The 18,072-nt window shown below is 45.6% G+C and overlaps 1 long non-coding RNA gene across 5 annotated transcripts in view; it reads left to right on the top strand.

The window, feature by feature from the left end:
• The first annotated feature begins 721 nt into the window (after nucleotides 1-721).
• LOC132646430 (uncharacterized) overlaps nucleotides 722-18,072 on the top strand; it is a 36,494-nt gene continuing 19,143 nt past the window's right edge. For 3 of the 5 annotated variants that reach the window (XR_009584696.1, XR_009584695.1, XR_009584693.1), the window contains exons 1-2: nucleotides 722-1,133; nucleotides 17,348-17,552. This is a non-coding gene — a long non-coding RNA (uncharacterized LOC132646430). The remainder of the gene's footprint in view (nucleotides 1,134-17,347; nucleotides 17,553-18,072) is intronic. The other 2 variants (XR_009584697.1, XR_009584694.1) reach the window with 2 other exon arrangements.

The following is an 18,072-nucleotide window of genomic DNA, read 5'->3' on the forward strand; positions in this document are numbered from 1 at the left end:
CCTCCATCCCCCCGGGGGCACAAAGGTGTCTGGGCACAGACTGCAGGCATTTGGGCCAAACAGCAACGCAGAAGCGAGGGCAGGAGGTAGGCACGCGGCAGGGAGGCTGAGGGAAGGCCTGGCTTCTGAGCGCGCGTTCCCCAGTCCTCCCGGGCCTGGTTGAGCACCCCTGCCTGCCGAGCCCACTCTCTGGCCCCTGCAACTGTGCTAGGGGTTTCCGTGGCCCGGGAGGCGCAGCGGGAAGCCAGGCTGTGGTGTTGGGGATGGTGTGGTGAGGGCGGAGGCGCCAGCTGCCGCCGCCCTGCTGGGCTCTCCTTCCGCAGGCCAGAGGCGCAAGGCCTGCCTGGGGCAGCTCTGCCCGGGCCAGCCCGGTGTCAGCCCCGGGTGGACTGCACGGCCGGGCCCGGCCCGCCTCGGCACCGCCGTGTGGGGCAGCCGGGCGGGAAGGGGGCCTCGTGTGTGACGGGTCGCGTGTGCCTGCGGCGGCCTGCGCGCGGCGGCCCCTTTAAGACGGCGGGCCCTGGAACCTTCTCTCGCCGCCGCGGGGCGGCGCGCTGACGTCAGCCCCCGGGAACGCGCCTGACGTCATTGCGTCCCCGCGGGGGGCGGGGCCGGTGACTCACGCAGCCCGGCCCCCGCCCCGCCCGGCCGCGCGCACGTGAGCGCGCCGCTCGCCGGCTCTAATTTTAGCCGTGAGGTGGCGGGGTCGCGTGAGGTGAGGCGGCGGGGGTCGCGGCGGGCGCGGGCGGGGGCCCCGCGGGACGGGGTCGCGTGAGCCCGGCGGGGGGGAGCCTCCCCGGAGGCCGCTTCTCGCCAGCGCTGGGGTGGGGCGGAAGCGTGGGACTCCTCGGGGACTGACCGCGGAGACCCCGACCCGGCGTTCAGGCCAGTGGGGTGCGGCTAGGTGGGGAGGGAAGACCTGAGGGTGCGCAGCCCCGCTTGACCCCCACGCATCCTGTCCTTCGAGGGGAGGGCGAGTGAGGGGCCAGGACGCAGGGTGCCACAGTGACCTTCCGGGATCCAGACAGAAGTTGGTGCTGAGAGGTGAATGCCAAACGCACGCACGTTGTGAAATTGACCCACGGCCCCGCGCTGGAGAGGAGTCCAGGAAAGAAACGCCCCGTCGGCGGAAAGTGAGCGCACCTTTGACACGCAGAGTCGTTTGCCCTGTCACAGTGACCTGCATTCCGCTAGTGAGGGATCCTCGGGTTTCGCATGATTGTCTCTGAGAACAATCTGTGAAACGGTAGTTTCGGCCTTTATGGTATTGGGGAACTTGAAGTGTTTAATAGTGAAGTTACTAAACCAGCAATGTTGGAGCATTTTCCAATGGTTGGGTGTTTTAAAAAAGGTTGGTCTTGGAGATTATAACAGGAGAGAATCTGAGGTGATTGTTTTTCATTTGCTTTCTAAAAATAAACTCACCCTTGTGAATTGGGAAATGTTCTCATGCAAACACGGACAGGCAAGCATTTTAGAGCATTATTCCCTGTAATTATCCACCTTTAACTAGTGGAAAGGCGCTGAAGATTAAAATCCAGTATCGGTATTTTGTTCGACATCTCTATATAGCAACCATTGTTTCTTGACCATGGGTTCTCAACCTTCCTAATGCTGGGACCCTTTAATGCAGTTCATGCTGTAACCCCCAACCACAAAGTGATTCTCATTGCTACTTCATAATTAATTTTGCTGCTGTTATAATTTATAATGTAAATATCTGATATGTAGGCCATCTGATTGGAACTCCCAAAGGCGTCTCCACCCCCAGGTTGAGAATAACTACTCGGCCAATTTTTTATGTACGCTATTGAGGATTAAACCAAGGGCTTTAGCGCATTCTACAGGTCCTTGAACTGCCTTTTTATTACTTAGTTTATTTCAGTTTTATTTTTGAGATGCTCTTCAGGTGTACGGGCTGGCTTGAAATTGTGCTCTTCCTGCTTTAACTTTCACAAGGATTGTAAAGCTGTGCCTCCTGGCCCTGCTTTCCCTTTGCCTGCACACATGAACAGGTGCACCCCCTTTTAACTTTGGTTGTATGGGCGGTACATGAGGAGGTCAGAAGTCAACTAGGTGTTACAAGGCTTTCCCTGCTGTACCGTCTTGCTATCCTCCTTACCATTATCCTTCATCTGCCTACTTCATCTCCCTGACTCCATGCCTGCCTGGTCTGTCACTCTCGGGCCCCATTTTTCATTTCTGATATAAATGTCTATTTTTGGAAGGTTTTGTGTTTTGTTTTTTTAATTATATTGTGAGATGGCATCTTACTATTATGTAGCCCTGGCAGTCCTGGAACGCACCAAGTAGACCAGGCTGGCCTCAAAACTCAGACCTGCATGCCTATGCCTCACAAGTGCTGGCGTTGTCTGTGATCATTAAATGCATGTGTGGTGGTACACTGCTTTACTCCAGGCATGAGGGAGGCAGGCAGATCTCGGAGTTCAAGGCCAGCTTGGTAAGCACAGTGAATTCCAGGACAGCCAGAGCCTTGTAACAGAGAAACAGCCTTTTTAAAAAGCAAATAAATAAATGAGTGAATGCATGTCATCAGGCTCTATTTTGAACGTTTTAAATTGATGTGAATGATGATGAATCATGTTCTCCAACTGAGCTGATTTCCCTTTGTGTCTGTCTGTGTGTGCATCATCACAGGGCAGGTAGGGGGAAAGGCACCATGGACATGTGGCCTCTCATGGGTGGCTTCATTACAGGAGCAGGTCCCACAAGCATCATGAGGGCTGTCATACACATTTTCTTGTGTTTCTTACCACTGTAGTGTGTCTTTCTCACAGATGGAAAATGATGGGTAAAACACCTGTCACAGTAGTCAATAAGAGTTAGCCATATTGCTCCACAGGTCGTTGGCTTCCAGGTCAGACTGTTACTACTTTTAAAAACCAGGAATCAGATGAGTATGTATGGCACATTATTAATGTTAAAGTTCTTGTGTATGCCTAGGAAATTTTGGAAACTAAAAGAAGTATTAGTGATAGTTTCATGTTATTTGGGATGAGGAGTGAAAAAAATACTTTCACTTAAAACTAACCAAGCAACTAAACAAAACAGGAACAATATTAATTTGTAAATCCTCTTCAAGAAAAGGACAAGAGAAGGCTTTGAAGACTTAAGAAAAATCAGTATTTTTAGTACTATTTACTGTTTTCTTCATGTGAGGAAAGTATTAAAGTATATAAAAAGACTATCTGGCTGTAAACAAACTCAAGGCTTTTTACAGGAAAAGGAAGGGAGAGTCTAGATTGTTTCAAAGATGCTTAAAGTTGAAGTGAAACAAAGAATCACATGTGCAGTATGTAATTTTAACATCCAGAGCCTAGATACATTGATGTGTGCCTTGGTGTATAAACGTTCTTCATTTAAGAATGCCCTCACAGGAAAACTGAGCCTGTCTGTGGTACCACACTCTCGGCATGTGCCTCCTTGATCTCTGATGCTCGGGCTCCACCCTGGACACTGTTCCAGTGGCTGGCTGGCTGAGATGTCAGCACACTGCTTTCCCACGTCTATCGCTAGGAAATCTGGGGATTTGTGCTACTACCAACATTAAAGCTAGATACTTTGGGGGCTGGAGAGATGGCTCAGTGGTTAAGATCACTAACTGCTCTTCTGAGTTCAACTCCAGGCAACTACGCAGTGCCTCAAAACCATCTATAATATGATCTGATGCCCTCTTTAAAAATAATAATAATAAATTTAAAAAAGCTAGACGTGTTTGGTATTGAGAGAGTTTGAGTGGATGTTGTACAAAGACTTACCCTGTCCTGGAAGTACTAGCAGTGTACAAAAACTTTCCTGCTCTTCTGTGCTACAATGTGTCTGTATCTGCAAGATGTTCTCAAAAGTTGGATGTGAAAAATGGAGGCACATAATAGAATGTTAAATAAGTTATATTACCTTTTAATTTGTGTGTATACAGGCAAAACCACAAAGTGCTCAGAATGATATTGAGTATGTGACAGGATGAACACTGATTGTAGAATTGGGAACACTGTTATTTTTGTTAAAATATAATACTTCAGCTTATAATAAAAACTTTATTTTAGAACTTTATATGGGTTATACACGCTACTTTTTCCACTTAGTAATTTTGAATATGAGAAAACTACTTGAAATACAGTTACATTCCATTTTTAATCAAGATTGTAGGACATAAAGTATGTGAAGACCTGGCTGTGACTTCATTTGAAGTCTGTCCTGTAGCATTTGTGGGTTATACATGTGTAGCACCTGCACTGTCACTCCAGCAGAACACCCACCCATGGCGGAGACAGGGGGAGTATGTTGTTTACTGCATATGGGAACTGCATCTTTTACCTGTTTCTCAGCATGGGTGCAGCAGGCGTTCTTGTCAAGGCAGTAGTACAGCACATGCTTGAGGTGTGTTAGCTTATGTAACTTACATGTTTAGACAACGTGTTTGACCTACCATTCCCACACTGTTTTTAGCTCCATAAGTTATGAAGCAAACATACTACAAAGAATGGATATATTTATACTTTGCACCTAAAGGTGGTTTCCACCAAACCTACAAGGAAGTCAAGAAATTTAGAGCAGGGTTCAAACCTAAGCAGAGGCAGTAGGATCTTTAACAACACAAATCAAAAGCATATTGAGTAAAATAATGGCTTATTTAAAAGACTAATGATTTTTTTTCTGTATATTTGTAAACAATCTAGCGTTTCTACTTATAAATTTCATTCTGTGTTCTCAAATCATTCATTAGACAGTCTCTAAAAGATAACCAGGTAGAACAACAACTCAGCAAGATGTTAATCATCTGTCACTAACCTTTCTTTATAAAACAGTTCTAGGCACATTATAATCCTTTGCAGTAAAATGTACAAATACAGTATAATTTATAGTGGAGAACGTTTTTGTTGTTGTTGTTGTTTTAGTCCAGTTTTCCTAGGTAGCCCAAGCTGGCCTCTTAAGTAATGATCCTTTTGCCTCAACTTCCACAGTGTTGGAATTATAAGCCAGTTCAGAAATTTCCTTTTGAAACCTAGAGGGAAACACTTTTCAGCTATTTATGTTTGAAAACTAGATAGCATTTAGTGACAGATGGGACAAAATCCTAGCCAGATACAGTGTCTCATACTTGTAATTCCCACACTTTGGTGGTAAAGGCACAAGGGTCAGGGTTCAAGGTCATTGTCAACTACATCCCCAGTTTGAGAGTAGACTGGGCTACATGAAGGAAGGTGTGTTTGTGTGTGTGTGTTTAATGGGTGGGGAGAGACTGGTGTGCTGGCTGAGTGTGTAAAGGTGCTTGCCATGCAAGCATGGTGACTGACCAGTTCAGTTCTACTATGGCAACAAAGAACCAACTCCTGAAAGTTGCCCTACAACTGTCATGTGCATTCACACAGAGTAAGAATTTTTTAATGTTAAATGTGGCTATATAAGCAACCAAAACAAGAAAACACACCAAAACTGGAAAACCGGTCAAAGCCAGAGGAATAAAGGAGAGTAGATCAAAGAGTGATAATCACAGAAAACCCAAACCAAGAAATCAGAGTAAAAACACAAGATAGAGACATTAAAATTTCTTTAGATAATGAACCAGAGGAACAGATAGGAAAACGATGGGAGAAATACACACATTTACTAGCCCAGTGAACAATACAAGGTGGGTGGTGGTGGTGGTGGTGTGTGTGTGTGTTCCAGAGTTAGGTTCTGAGTTCAATAAAACTGCAGAAAGTGTCAGATTATCCTTGAAATAAAGACAAGTCCAAAAAGAAAAGTGCTGGGCTGGAGAGATGAGCTGATGACCAGTATGCAAACACAAGGACCAGAACTTGGATTCCAGCCCCTGTGCAACAAGCTGGGCATGGCTGTAACACTAGCACAGCTGGGGGCAAGACAGGATTGTAGGGCTTCCCCATACTTCCCAACTAGTTCCTGCTAAAAGAGCATGCAGACAGTGGAACCCCGATAGGAAGTCCAAAAGTGACAGTGTAAAGTCATCCACAAGACTTAACAAAGATACCTCTAGACAGTCCCCTAAGTGTGTACTAAACTAGCTTTTCATATTGTCAAAGATTAGAGAAAATGGACTAATTGAATCCTGTGCACTGACTCTTTGGTACAGCCCTGAACTCCTACAGAGCCCTTTGGAGGGTGGATGGTTGTAGAATATAGACATAAGCAGGGAACCTATTGGCTCCGGCCCGACTGTCCGTGCCAAAAGACTTTGCTTGCCTGAGCAGAGGCGGTGCTGGTCATCTTTGTGAGAAGGATCCCAAAAGCCAACTCAACACCAAAGACTTCACTGGTGATTGTTCCAAAACCACAATCACTGTTGAGTTAGAAACTCCACTGTAACAGACCAGCCAGGCCTCCACAGGCCTTTGTAGCAGGGTCTGACCACAGAGTTCAATGCCCTCTCGCACAGAAAAACTTAAGAGATTTTTGTCACAAGCTTCTGTGTGATGACAAAGCATTGCTTTGACCAATTTGCTGAGCCTGGCTGAGACCACAACAACCAACTAGTTCTGAAAACCAAAAATAGCCCTCTGCCTGAAGACAGAGAGTGACCATCCTGAGTCACCCAAACTCACTGGCTACATATGTTATTTTTGGATAACTTTAGTGGGACTGAAAGTGCTTCCCTTTGCTGGTTCTTCCCTCCAAACGGTCAGGAGCTAAGTCATGTGGCTTTGTTTGGCTTACCACAGACTGCCACTGCTATGATGATGCAATTCCTTACCTTTGGAAAGACCATCACCATTTGGTGAGGATGGTGATATTCATTTGAACTGCCAAAAAGACCTCATCCTCACAACCTTTCCTAAGAAAACTTAGGTCCCTAAAAAGCAATTTAACATTTCAACAGGTTCTAGTGAGAATTTTCCATGGAACAGAATGAAGAAGGAGCATATTTGCTGCCTCATTTAGGCTTTATAACTTTTTAAGATGTTGAGGTAATTTTGTGTTTATAATTTTCTTCTATAATTTTATTTAAACACCTGTATATAATGCATTTGATAATATCCCTAAATTACTTTCTCTTGTCTTCCTCCCTTTCCCCCTTCTTTCCAACTATCAGGAATAGAAAGTATTTACTAGCACACTGGAAATTTACCTTACCAGTAGCTGCATCACTGAAGAAAACCCTCCCTCTCCTAAGCAACAACTAACTGCTGGTAGTCCCTCGGGGCTCAGAGGAGGGTGGAGCCTCCTACGCCCCTCTCCTATCCATGAAGCAGCATTGACAGGCCCAGTGCTGGTACAAGTAACCACAGCTGCTCTGCCAGAAGCTGGAAAGAAAAGTCAGCGGTCTTATTCAGGTGTGAACCCTTGTTAGTGGTACTCACTACTAACGGGATAGGCAAGAAGTGCCCACCAATGCAACAGTGGCATGACTGTTAAGACAGGGCAACCAACTGTTTTCTGACTGGATTTCAAGATTGTTCCAAGCTAAGTTACTGGAAGACAGCGTCCGTCGTGTTCTTCCCTTCCTCTGGCTCTCACATTGTTCCAGAACACCTTTTCTGTTATGTTCTCTGAGCTTCAGAGATGCTGATATTGATCTGTCCTTTAGGGCTATGCAGTTACTTAATCTCAGTACTTTAACTGCTTATGAATCTGTAGTAACTGCTGACCACCATAAAAAGATGTTTCTCTGACCACAGCTGAGAACAACACTAATCTATGGGTATAAATACTTAGAAGTTAGTTTATACTTAGAAGATAGTTTAATGGGCCCAATATATCCCTTAAACAACAACATAGTAGTATACAGGAAAAAGCCACAGGGTTTTTACCAGGTTTACAAGCATAAATTTCCTCCTATGGAACAGGCTTGAAATCTAGTCAGAAAACAGTTGGTTGCCCCTGTCCTAACAGTCATGCCACTATTGCATCGGTGGGCACTTCTTGCCTATCCTGTTAGTAGTGAGTACTAACAAGGGCTCACACCTGAATAAGACTGCTGACTTTTCTTTCCAGCTTCTGGCATGATGAAAGCAGGGAGAAAGTTTACAGGTTAGTTCCAGTTTGATTTTTCTATCCTGCACTCAAGGAGTGTGGGATCTTTGGCCAATAGAGTCTTACCATTTTGTTAGGAAGAGCAGTGATAGTTGCCTCTACTGTTTGAGGAGCCTCATAAACTCATAGTGAGGTATTCCACCTCTCACAGGAATATAGTTAATTATATTCAAACGTTTTAAATTAAATTTTTAATCAGCCTACAAAGTATTGGTTTCCTTTTGGCTCTTTGGTAAGTCCTTAGTTTGGGTTGACCCTTCCTAATCCCTTCCTCTCCCCATCTACCAATGGTTGTATGACAAGATTTCGGGGGGAGATAAAGCGTCCACAACAGACCAAAGTATGGACAGTGGCTAGGTTCAAGTTGGTGAGCCAATGAGTTTCACTGGGGTTACTTACAGAAGGAGAAATGACTCAAAGACAGCTACATCACCAAGGTCCACCCCAGCATGGATGACAGCTCACAAAAGTTGGAAATCTGGAGCACACTACACAGCCTACAGGCAGCCCAACAAGTTGTGCCCTTTCCAGGTGCTTCAGTTAGTCCAAACCCCTTCCAGGCAGCTCAGCTGGTTTCTGCTGCTTGCAGGCAGCTGGTCTGGTCTCACAGTCTTTTTTTGTAGCTTAGCTGTCTGAAAGTGACTCTCAGCACTCTGTTGTTTATCCTGTCAGGGAAGGGCCTAGTGAATCTGGTCAGTTTCAGGGACTTCCTGAAGCTTTTTTGATTTGTTTGCTTTCTGGTTTAAGGAGCTTCCCTACAGGATGGAGCCTGGGAGGAAACTTACACAACACCCATCTCTGGCTAACCTCCCAAACACACACAATATTTCTCCCTTTATGTTGATTGTGAATCTTAAAAATGTATTCCAACTTCTCAAATATATTATTCTCCTAATATATAAATGTCACTTTCATGAGCACATCACCCAGTTTCTCCACCTACTTAGCGTTCCAACGCATACCTTGTTCCATTCGATGCTACTTGGCATTTTTTGTTCTTACAAAGTGCCAGTTCTCACCTTGGTATCTTTGCATTTGCTGTTTGCTTAGCTGGAGTGGTCTCTTTACCATCGCTTCTTCTTGTCACTTAGGTCTCTGTTCAAATATTCCTTGGAAAAACGTTTTATAATCATTTGGGCTGAAATAGTCCATCAGCTGCTTTCTAATGTGTCGCCTCATTTCATCATTTTTAAAGCTTGCCTGATTACCTGTTAACTCATCAGTTAATCTATTTACTGTTTGCTGTCTACAATGAAAACAGAAACTTTTTCTTGTTCTCACAACCCAGATGTGGTGTAGCTAGTATCTGGTATGTAACAGTAGTAAGTGCATGAATTGTTTCATATTTTGTCACCGTTTCCCAGAAAATGCATGCCTAAATAGCACAAAGGCTAATGTATGCTTACTAGTTCTTTTGGGAACAATAAACATGGACTAAATGACTCATAATTTAAGATTTAAGTCATCTGGCTTGGCACTCTGTAATTGATCCTGTCACTGAATAGCTGCCAAATACCTGCTTCACTTAAGTTTTGTAGTTCACCTTGAAAGCGAAACCTGATAAGGGTATAAGTAAATTTTTAATATAAAAAAGAAAGATTAGATGTTATGTGGAATAAACAACCATAAAATTGTATTTTAAGCTAGTAGCTTTACATGGTGATTACTAATAGAAAGAGCCCCATTCTCCCTTCTTTAAAATATTAACTATGGAGTTTGAATCAGTACAATAGCATAAGAAAGTTAAGACATGGTTCAGCAAACCAGGCTGACAATGTATGGCTGTAATATCTGTGCTTGTCAGCCTGGTCTATGTAGTGAGTTCTAGGCCAGCATAATGTCATGTAACTATTTTAAAGCAGAGAAGAAATTATCTTCTTTAATTTCCATCAGGAAACTACACTCCCTGGCTGGCCTGAAACTTACTATATAAGACTAGGCTGGACTTGAGCTCACAGAAATCCCCCTGCTCTGCCTTCTGAGTGCTGGCATTGAAGATGTGTGCCACTGTGTCTGGCCTCTGCTGACATCTGTGTTCCTTTATTTGTAGTTCTGTTCTAAAACTTTGGAGAATACAAAGGGAAAAGGAGAAAACACCATCACTGCCCAGTCTTTAGACTAAAAGGAAAAACATTGGCTCAGGACCCCCAATACTAAATTCTTAGCACAGAGGAGATTTATTTACCCCAGAGGGACAGAGGACAGGGAATAAGAGACAAAGACAGGTGATAGAGGATGAGGGAGAAGGGGAAGGGAACACAGGAGAGGAAGGAATGGTATTTGTCCTGGAGGGGGACAAAGGATAGAGACGGTCAGTGTCCTCGCATGCAGCTGCCAGTCCACCACCACTCTCCAAACCTTTCCTTCGCATCCCAAACATCTTTAGTCTACCTGCCTTAAGGTTTAAAATACCCACTCAGAGGGTAAGTCACCATAAGGGAGGCAAAGAATCCAAAATCTTATTTAAAAAACAAACAAACAAAACAAAAAAAACAGCTCTGTTTTATTTGGAGTTTTGCCTTTGAGAAAAAAAAAAAATTGCAGAGACATGCTAGCACAAAACTAAGTGCCCTTTAGAGGAGCTTCAGTGTCCCAGTTCCCGGGAAGCCTATGACACAGCACACCCACGGACTGGTCAGCGCAGACGAGCACTATGCAGACGCCAAATGAACATTGCCAGGAAGAGTTTTCTAGAAGTTTTTCATGCATCCATGTTTTTTTCTTTAAAAAAAAAAAAAAAAAGGCTGTCTCTGAAGGGACGCTGGCTAGGTGGAGCATGCTGGCCACAGCTCCACTGGCCCTGTCCTTCTCCCATTCCCTCTGCCTTGCTGGAAGACCATTCGATTACATTCCTGAAGCTAGGCCCCAAGGTCCATCGCCTTATTTAGCCACCTCCTCCTCCTGAGGCTGCCAAGATCCAGCTATGGAAGTGTTGAAGTTCATCAATCAAAAGCCCCCTTTGGTTTACCTGATTAACATGCCCAATTAAAATTAAACACCCATCATAACATGGGCTTTTCCCTTATAAGCCACCACTACATCTGATTCCTCTCTATCCTTTGTTGCCCTGGTGCCCTACCACAGTATGTGATCAGTGGTGGAAATGACCGTGCATATAACTGCAGGCCTAAATTTAAAAGTAGTGGCTTAATTTGTCTGGTGGAGAAAGTTCAAGAAAGGATAGCAATCAGGCTGTGTCATGGTTACTGCTCACTGCTCTGATCCAGGTCTAGAGTGACAGAGAACAAACAACAGATGAAGGAAAAAAAAAAAAAAAAGAACAAGAAGAAATATGTGTAGGTAAGGGACTAGGCAAATGGCTATGTGGGTAAAGTGCTTGTACAAGACAAAAAAAAAAAAAAACTAATAGACTTCTTTCTTCTGCTCCCCTCCCTCTCCCTTCCTCTCTCCTCCTCCTTCCACCAGGTGGGACCCAGAGATCAAACTCAGGTTGTCAGGCTTGGCTGTAAGAGCTTTTACCACCCCACCCCCCGCTGTTTTGCCAGCCCACACTCACTTTTTCTTTCCCTTTCTTTGTCTCCACACTCTTCCCCCCCCCCTTTTTCAGTCCATTTGTGTTTGAGGGTCTTTTTTTGTCACTGCATGACTCACACTGGCCTTGAACTCCTGCTTCAGCCCCCCAAGTGCTGAGATTACAGCTGTGAATCACACATGTAGTGTCTTCCCGATTTTCATCCTTTGTTCAACCTGTCTACAGAGTTCTACTTGCACATTCTTCGTTTACCTAGACAATCAGCCTAGTCTCTTAAATATTTAAGTTAAATGTGTGATTGAAGTAGAGTGTTTTCAACACCCAGAAGGAGATGTAGAGGGTGAAAGGAACTGGGCAAGGGCACCCAACAGAGGATCATGAAGCAAGTTAAAGTTGGAAGCACACTGTATTCAGATCACTGCAAGCCCAGGCAAGATTTTGAGGACTGCAATGAACAGATGAACCCGAGTCATTAGGACAGTTACAGCTGGCATTCAACGCAAGCAAATTTAGAGCTGGCATCTGTCTGGAGAGAAGGCAGGAGGTTAAATCAGAGTAAACAGAACAAAGTCTAAGAGAAAGGCAGTAGATTATCCTCTCCAGAAATTTAGCAGGCAGACAAGAGAGGGGTGTGGGTATGTTTCCTTATAGACACTCATTATTAAGGGAACAGCTAGGTAATGTATGTACACCTCACACCAGTGTCAGATCTGTGTGTTGAGTAATGTCCTGTGGTATAGTCTATACTCAATAGCCAGTCAACAGATGCTGGTAGAGACTGCAAAGGTGGATCAGTGGGAAAGGATGCTGATGGTCTGAGGTTAGTCCCTGGATCTGCATGGTGTGAGGGGAGAGCTGACTCCTCTCCACATGTGCCCAGTACATAAGTAAATAAACAGACTCCGGTGACCTCCTAAAGCATTAGTTGGGATGTGGGGAAGGTGGAGGGTAGCAGTGTGGGAGACATACACAGAGGCAGAAGTCCTCAGCATGTTTGCAGTGAGAATTGTTCTATGCCAGGCACTCCCAGGAGAAATGGGACAGAGGGAGGCAGAGATGAAGGTATTTTCCTGATAGCATGTGGGACAGCTCTCGCCTGGAGCACTCAGCGGCTGGGAGAGCAGGGATGGCCTCACTGAGTTGAGTCTGAAGTTGGCCTGTGTGAGCCCGAATGGGGAAATGGGAACCTTCAACTGCAGGACACACTTAAAGACAACACAGAGCATGGGGACTGCCTTCCTGAGGGCCTGTGGATTCTCCCCATGACTGCCTTGGATGTGGAGAACTTAGGAGAGAGTGAAGTTACAGAGGGAGTCCTGAAAGGTAGCCATTGGTCAACAGAGGTCACCACCCTGCGATGTGGAGGCTACCTGGATGTCACCAGCACACTAGTGGTTAGGAAAAAAATTCCAACCAAAATAATGAAGTAAATAAATTTCCACAATCTGTGGTGTTCATGTGAAGGACCTTTCCCCTGTGATCAGGAGAATGCAAAAGCCTTCCTAGGTCCCTGTAATCTGGTGTCACCGTGGTCATGAGACTAGGCATGAGATCAAAGATGCATGTGACTAAAGTTCTGTTCCAAGGAGTTTATTGAAACTAGCTGAGCCTTGACTTTTTTTTTAATAAATTACAGTTTATTCACGTCGTATCCCAGTTGTAGCCTCCTCCCTTTTACCTTCCCAACACCACCCTCCTTCTTTTCCTCTCATACCCCTCCCCCAGTCCACTGATAGGGGAGGTCCTCCTCCCTTTCCCTCTGACACTAGCCTATCAGGTCTCATCAACACTGGCTGCATTTTTTTTCCTTTGTGAGCCTTGACTTTCTTAGTCCCACTTGACATTAGACCTTTTTAAAAAAAGGGGTTTTGTTTTTGATAATGTGGGTGATGGTGGTGGTATATGCCCATGAGTCCAGGTGCTATGGAGTTAAGAGGGAGGTCAGGTCCTCTGAGCTGGAGTTAAAGGTGGTTCCAAGTTACCACATAGGTCCTGGGAACTGAACTTGGGCCTCTGGAAGAGCAGCAAGTGCTTATACTCAATGAGCCATCTCTCCAGACCCCTGGGACAAATGAACTATGAGCCTTCCTTCCTTCCTTTCTTTCTTCTTACCTTCCTTCCTTCGTAATAAGCCACTTCACTTTTTTCCCTGCCTGAGACGGGGTTTTTCTGTGTAGCCTTGGCTTTCCTGGTATTTGCTTTGTAGACCAGGCTGGCCTTAAACCGACAGAGATCTATCTGCGTCTGCCACCCCAAGTGCTGGGATTAAACGCACGTGCTACCACATACGGCATTGCCACTTCACTTTTGGTAGTGTGCTTAGACCCAGTATTCGCTAAGATCTTCTCCAAGTTCTCTTTGTCTTAGTCTTCTATTGCTTTGAAGAGACACCATGACCAAGGTAACTTATAAAATGAAACACTTAATTGGGGATCCAATTGTAGTTTCAGAAGGGTGAGTTCATGACTGTCATGGTGGTCATGGAGCATTGTGACATGCAGGCAGACAGGCATGGCACTGGAGCAGTAGCTGAGAGCACAAACGAGGCAGAGAGGCAGGGAGAGAGAGAGAGTTAGTCCCAGCTTAGTGTGGGCTTTAAAAAAAGACACAGGAAATGAGATTTCTAAAGCATAAGACAGAAATGGTTATGAGTGGTTTTATAATGTTTTACAGTGGTGTGCCATTTCCCCAGGGTAAATAGCAGGAAGCAAGAGAAGATGTCTCCTAAATCTGGGGAACAGGGCTGTCAACGGCAGAGGATTGAAGGGAGCTCTGTGACATCCAAGGGTTCTGGTGCTTGAGCTTAAGGCAGTGTTTGTACATCTCTGATTAAAAGTTTGTGAATAGATTCAGATTTTCAGGAAAACCTGTGGGCTTGGAAGCTGTGGGGATGGTGTGACACTTGGCAAAGAGTGACAAAGGAACCTGTCATCCTCGTGTCTGGGTGGATGTGCCCATAGCTGCCATCTGGAAATGAGAAGAATCCAGAGAAGGGCTGGTTAGAGTCGGGCAGTCTACACCACCCTGGTTTGCTCTGACTTGGGAGCTAACTCTTGTCAGTTCTCTGGGTTCCTGTGGGTTTTAGCCCATAAAGTCAGGAGGAAGTTAGAAGAAAAGGCCCAGCATCCAGAAGCGACGCTCAACGGAGCACTGCAGTATCTGCATTCAGCTGCCTCTGCCTGTTTCTATTCACCACCACTTGGTGTCATAGCCAGGCGGTAAGCACTGAAGAGATAAAGGTGATTTCTTCAACCATCATTGGGGGGCTCGGGTACCAGGTTGTGGACAAGATGGAGGGTGCACTGTTCACGTGAGCCAGGGTTCCCAGGTCTCCTTCCTTTAGCAGGGATGGAAATCAGGAAGAAGTCTTGCCTTGTTTGTAACAGAACTTCCCAATTCTGTGGCTTTCTCTTTCTTCTTTGAGCATACAACAAACTATTTGGCAGTAGCCCCCCCATAGTTTCCTCATTTTATGTTGATGGCTTCTCTGTGTATTATGGAGGAAACAGAACCAGAAAAGATGCTACAACAAAAGCCAAAGCCCTGTATACCCACATCCAGTTCTCCATCTCCTCCAGTTACCACTAGCCTTACCCCTCCCTTTAAACATGTGTTTTCTCTATAAAATTTGCTGCTTGATGCTTACTGAGATGGCTTAGTGGGAAAGACATTTGTCCCCGATGTCCCTGGCTGCCTCAGTGGGACCCACATGGTGGAAGGAGAGAACTTACCCCCACTGTCCTGTAGCCCCACATGTGTATTTGCAAGCGCGCATGCGCACACACAGAGAGAGAGAGGGGAAATATAAGTCTTTAAAATTGAAAACAATTGGTGCTTGGACACAGCTTCCACATACTTTACCTATCGGGAAGAAAGTTCCATTCTATGCAGGAGAATTTGAATTATTTCATGTTGTCCAAATCTGGAGGTTCACCATAGGACAGATACACTCTGGGAAAGCTTTCCCTTTTTGGTTAAAGAAAAGTGGGTCTTGGGGTTTCCTGTTGCCCTAGATGAGGATGGGATCCTGGGGTTCATCTTCCCACCTGCTTCACTGTGAGCTTAGCCAGCCTACAGGGGACACCTGCCTATTTGAAGGTGACTTACTTTCACCGTCAGAAAGAGGTGTTCCTTCTCTGTGGTGATGGGAACTGAAGGCTGGTGTTTGGGAGGGCCTTGGCAATGACCCAGCTGCCAGGAGCACTCCATCTCCTGGAAGGTTCCGGGGACCAGGAGGAGGCTAGTGCAGAGTGACACATTGTCTTAGTCTCACGAAGAGCACCCTTTCGGGAAATGATATAAGTTTACTGTATCTGCTAGTAATCCTGTGATGCCATCCCCAGCAAAAAGCATGTGACTACTTGTAAGCAAGGAAAATTGGATTCTGCTCAACAAAATCAGGCCGTAATCGTCCTGATCCAATAATGTGGCCCTGCTGGGTGGCGTCATCAGCCCTGAGACACAGAGAGGAGGAGGAGGGAGGGTGGGCACTCCGGAAGGCTACTGCCCCGCTCTCCAGACACTTAAGCCAATGAAAAATTCATTCGGCAATGCTTTATAGCCAGTGTCTAAGTCCACTGCTGGGTCACGAGCTGGTCTGAGCCATCAATAGAATTCATCATCATCAAGGGAACTAGCGATGCAGTGTTTATGAGAATGGGGCAGTGCTTCAAGCCAAGACCAGTTTCTGGGTTCTTAATCTGAGTCACCTTTAGAAATACAAAACTTACTTTGAAAATGGACTTGGTAAAAAAAAAAAAATCTTCCCTTCAAAAGTCTTTCAGACATTATTGAGGGGAAGAAGAGGCAGGCATCATGTGTGCCCATTGGAAAAAGCCAGCCCAAGAATTACTTTTTTGTTTCACACTTTGGCAGTCTTTTTTTTTTTTTATGTGATTTCTTTTTACCAAGTCTAGAATTTTAAAAGATGACCTTTCAGTCCCCCCAGACACAACTGGAAGTACATGAGAGTGAAATAATATAAAATTATAATCAGAGCCGTAGGTTGTGTCAGTAAGTCCCAGGTTTGATGGTCAAAAGCTTTTAGGAGCTAAGAAACACTGAGCTGTATCTTATGGCTCTCTCTACCCGGGCAATGTCTCAAGGCCCAGAGAGCCATGGTGGAAGTCAGAATGAGCTGAGTCTCCCGAGCACTCGAGGAGGCTGGTAGCTGGGAGGAACACTGTGAAAATGGCTTTGAGGTGTGTGTGTGTGTGTGTGAGTGTGTGTGTGTGTGACTGTGTGTGTGTGAGTGTGTGTGTGTGTGACTGTGTGTGTGTGTGAGTGTGTGTGTGAGAGTGAGTGTGTGTGTGTGTGTGTGTGAATGTGTGTGTGTATGTGTGTGTGTGAGTGTGTGTGTGTGAGTGTGTGTGAGTGTGTGTGTGAGTGTGTGTGTGTGTGTGTGTGTGTTAGGCTCAGCACCTCCCAGGACTTCAGAGTCCGTTAGGTGCCTGCTCTGTCACACCTCCGCAGTTGTTTCTGAGTAATGAAGCCAAGCTCAGGACCTCCAGATGGAGAGTCTTGGAAATTCAGCAGTGAGAGGAACACCAGGGAAGAGTGGAGCTCTGTCCTGGCCTTGGCGGTGGTGTCAGGGAAGAGGCTGTGCCCCAGGGAATCCCACAGAGACTGAGCAGCAAGAGAGCTTTCCTCTCCTCCATACAGAGCACACCTGCACATACCTTACATATACACGCACATATGTACACAACAAACATGTAAACATCTGGGATACAGTGGCTCGGAAGGCTGTTTGGACTGTAAGTTTTAAGTGGAATGGTTATGAAATTAACTGGTAAAAAGTGAGCCTTCAACTAAAACTCAGTATTTTAATTTTTTTTCCAGACTAAAGCTGGTTTCCTTCTGTTTTCTTCCCAGCGTTGGAATGGCCCTGCAGACTTCACTGGGAGGTAAGGAAAGTTCTTTCAGGCACCAAAGCTCATTCATCTACCAGTGAGCACCAGGCCAGAGCCACCGCCTGAGGCAGATCACACAGGATGTCCTTCTGCCTGACCCAGGTCCCCAGGGCGCCTGTCTCCCAGCATTCCCTGTGAGTACCTCCAGCCTGGGCACGTCTGTTAGCCTGGACAGAACTCTGCATTCCAGGCTGCCTCCTTCAGAAACGGAGAGCTTCTTGAACTGCTGGGAGAGGGTGGTGAAAACCACAGAAGTGGACCCCAAAGCTGACGCTGAAAGCAAAGGGGAGGGAACACTGTGGGGAGAAACAGTTGTGTCAGACAGAGGCCTCAAGGCCCGGTGCTCATGCAAGCTAACACGCAAGCCTGGGAAACCCAGCTAGCTTCTCTTGAGCCTCTGCAAAGTGAGAGCAGGAATACTTAATTCTCGCTTTTATTTAAGGATTAAATTTGTAGGAAAGAATTTTACAATCATAAGAACTCCGACTGATTTTGAAATGATTATGAGTTCACATCTCTGACAAAACTGCTCAGATGCCCACATGACGCGTGTATTCCTGCACTTCCATGAAGTTGCTAATGAAAGCACATGCCCTGCAAAGTGCAGCATAGCATGTGTGTGTGGCATAGCGTGTGAGTGCGTGTGCCTGTGTA

The sequence above is a fragment of the Meriones unguiculatus genome, chromosome 11, assembly GCF_030254825.1.
Source record: "Meriones unguiculatus strain TT.TT164.6M chromosome 11, Bangor_MerUng_6.1, whole genome shotgun sequence".
NCBI classification, from domain to species: Eukaryota; Metazoa; Chordata; class Mammalia; order Rodentia; family Muridae; genus Meriones; species Meriones unguiculatus.